The 3,335-nt window shown below is 52.6% G+C and overlaps 1 non-coding gene across 1 annotated transcript; it reads left to right on the forward strand.

The window, feature by feature from the left end:
• The first annotated feature begins 1,726 nt into the window (after positions 1-1,726).
• Trnat-cgu lies at positions 1,727-1,801 on the forward strand. Its single transcript has one exon. It is a non-coding gene; the product is annotated as a tRNA-Thr (tRNA).
• Positions 1,802-3,335: the final 1,534 nt, after the last annotated feature.

Raw genomic sequence — 3,335 nt, forward strand, 5'->3', positions numbered from 1 at the left:
ACCTGTTCATCTTCAATCTTCCTTTCTACATGTTTTTCTGGCCTCTTTAGTTGCTCAAGGATCCACTTTTCAGCTGTAGCCAATATCATGGAATCAACTGCCACTAGTGATTGCCTCATACTGGGCCCAGAATATATTCCTACCGGCTCTAGAACTCCACACAAGTTCCAAAACACTATTTTTCAGGCATAATAACTTTCGAAAATGACAAAATAACAAAAACTCAAACTACAGTAATATTTATAAGCAAAACAACGCGCTAAATCCAAAGATATACAAGGGACAACATAAGACCATCACAGAGCACATATTCAAAGAGGATTGCCACCTCCACAAACAGTTGTATAGTATTGCAGCATCACGAATAAGTGGATTTGGAGAATTGCTGCAGCTATGACAGGAAGGGACCGATTGTCGCATCGGATGGCAGGCGCAGACAATGTTGGTATTTAGCAAATAATTCTGCGAGGCACGTTTACGACAACGGCCGCAGGCGAGAAGACGCAGCCCGGTGTGCACTGTATACAAGTGTGAAGTAATCAGGGCAGCGCAGGGCGCTGACGCACTGTGAAGAACACATACGTTACAGTTACAAAAGCGGCTAGGGACCTGTGTGTAGGGGCCGAAGCATGGTAATTGTTTAAAGAGCGCTCCACTTGTCCCCTCCAGAGGAGGGACATCGTCAGAAGTGGAAGGAGAAAACGTATAAATAAGCGGGTCCAGGGTCTCAAATGGGGGCAGACATGTCGCCATTCTGTCCGCAGCTGGAACCAGAGAAAATGAATAAATTTCAGACCAATCGGACACGCCATAGCTGCGGCGGTGCGGGCCGCACCTTGCAGCTGCACCGTTGTGAGGTCTGAGGGTTGCTGGCCTCCGCGGACTGCAAGCTGCCTGTCCGCAGGGGCGGGCCGGAGCTAGAAGTTGCAGCTCTGGGATGCAGAGGCATTGTCCGAGCTGCCCTGGACGCACCGCGGAAGCTGCTAATGCTCACTACAAAGACAGCGGACGGCTGTTTCCATTCGGCGCTCTGCATGAGGACCAGGAGTTGCGCCCGAAGGAGCAGTTAGCCGTGTCCCGGGCTACCGGCGCAGGCAACACAGGCGGCGGCCACTTAGCTGTGGGGTGAGTTTGAGCGCTCCGTCTGCAAGGCTGGGCGGCCAGATGCCGACGCAGCAGGTTCCGGGATCGGCATTGGCACTGACCCACGCATGCACGCCGCGCGGCGCCATCACCGGAATCATCAAAAGGGCCGCAGTGTATCTTCGGTGCAATAAAGTCAATGACACACTTGAATGAGATTTTCACTCTGCAGCGGAGTGTGCGCAGATACGAAACTTCCTGGCAGATTAAAACTGTGTGCCGGACCGACACTCGAACTCGGGACCTTTTCCTTTCGCGGGCAAGTGCTCTACCAACTGAGGTACCCAAGCACGACTCACGCCCCGTCCTCACAGCCCGCCAAAGGGAAAGGTCCCGAATTCGAGTCTCGGTCCGGCACACAGTTTTAATCTGCCAGGAAGTTTCATGTCAGCCCACACTCCGCTGCAGAGTGAAAATCTCATTCTGGAAACATCCCACAGGCTGTGGCTAAGCCATGTCTCCGCAATATCCTTTCTTTCAGGAGTGCTAGTTCTGCAAGGTTCGCAGGAGAGCTTCTGTAATGTTTGGAAGGTAGGAGACGAGATACTGGCGGAAGTAAGGCTGTGAGGACGGGGCGCGTCGTGCTTGGGTAGCTCAGTTGGTAGAGCACTTGCCCGCGTAAGGCAAAGGTCCCGAGTTCGAGTCTCGGTCCGACACACAGTTTTAATCTGCCAGGAAGTTTCAATGACACACTTGCTGGTGCTATTCTGCATGGTTCGGCGTGAGTCGCCCCTCCTCCTCGATGCATATCTCTCGGTTGTTCTGGCATATTACAACACCTCAGCTCGGAGCTTTGTAACAGTATGTCTGTCTCGAACTGGACGTTTGACATGTGAAAGTAGTGGAAACACGCGGATGGCCAAACACCAGAAGATCTATATGTTGCTTTCTGAATAACTTCCCGATGTCCAATTCAATCCTCTTACCTGTCGTTTTTATTCACAGAGCTCTAAGCATCGTTTTAAGATGAAAAACAAAAATTTGATTTTTTTTTAAGCGAATTCACAGACAAGTAACAGAAATGGCTCTAAGTATACGCTGCTGTAACCACACTCATACGTGTTGCTATTTCGGGGTAACAAGTGACGTTGGCGCAGCTGCTGACAGTGAAGAACGTCCGCCAGAGAACGCCCGTCACGTGATGGAAAGTCGGCTGGGGAGACGTAATAAAACCGGCGGGCCGTCGTTATGAGGGTGCTGCAGGCCCGGCAGGAAGGCGCGGTTATTGTTCGGCGCGTCATCATCAGGCACCGCACAGCAGACGCGCCGTTAGGGAAGGCAGCCGCCAGTCGATCGCATTACGTGCAGCCGGGCCTGGCCGGGCCTTCATTAATCACGCGCGCTGCCGCATCGGTCCCGCCAGTAATGGCCCGGCACGCTCGGCCAGGCCGCTGCCGCCGATAGGTATGCACCACTTCCCAGACCGCACACTGCTCGCTGACTGGCACGCAGTCCGTACAGCCCTAGGCGATTCCAGACAACACCAAGCTGGCTTCTGCAACTGTTATGCTCGCGTTTTAATCCATTTATGGAGACCAGCGACCCCATCTGTTGCAGTATACATGGGATTCCAAAAAAAGAGCCATCCTGTGTGAAATCACCCTCTTCATCTAAAATGGTTAAAATGGCTCTAAGCACTATGGGACTCAACATCTGTCATCACTCCCCTAGACTTAGAACTACTTAAACCTAACTAACCGCCGGCCGGGGTGGCCGAGTGGTTCTAGGCGCTACAGTCCGGAACCGCGTGACCGCTACGGTCGCAGATTCGAATCCTGCCTCGGGCATGGATGTGTGTGATGTCCTTATGTTAGTTAGGTTTAAGTAGTTCTGAGTTCTAGGGGACTGATGACCTCAGGTCTTAAGTCCTATAGTGCTCAGAGCCATTTGAACCATTTGCACCTAACTAACCTGAGGACATCACACACATCCATGCCCCAGGAAGGATTCGATCCTGCGACTGTAGCAGCACCGCGGTTCCGGACTGAAGCGCCTAGAACCGCTGGGCCACAGCGGCCGGCCCTTTTCATCTGCGAGACCCTGAGAACAACGTATACTGTGGTATCATATACCAGTAACACCCCACACGTGTCAAAATTGGCAACAGAATTGCAAGTTTCCGTCAGACGCCGATAGTGGTCAGGCGGGATCTGGCAGAACCAGTGGTGTGCCCCTGCTGAGCCACACCTCCT

This window comes from Schistocerca americana, chromosome 5 (assembly GCF_021461395.2).
Source record: "Schistocerca americana isolate TAMUIC-IGC-003095 chromosome 5, iqSchAmer2.1, whole genome shotgun sequence".
Lineage (NCBI taxonomy): Eukaryota > Metazoa > Arthropoda > Insecta > Orthoptera > Acrididae > Schistocerca > Schistocerca americana.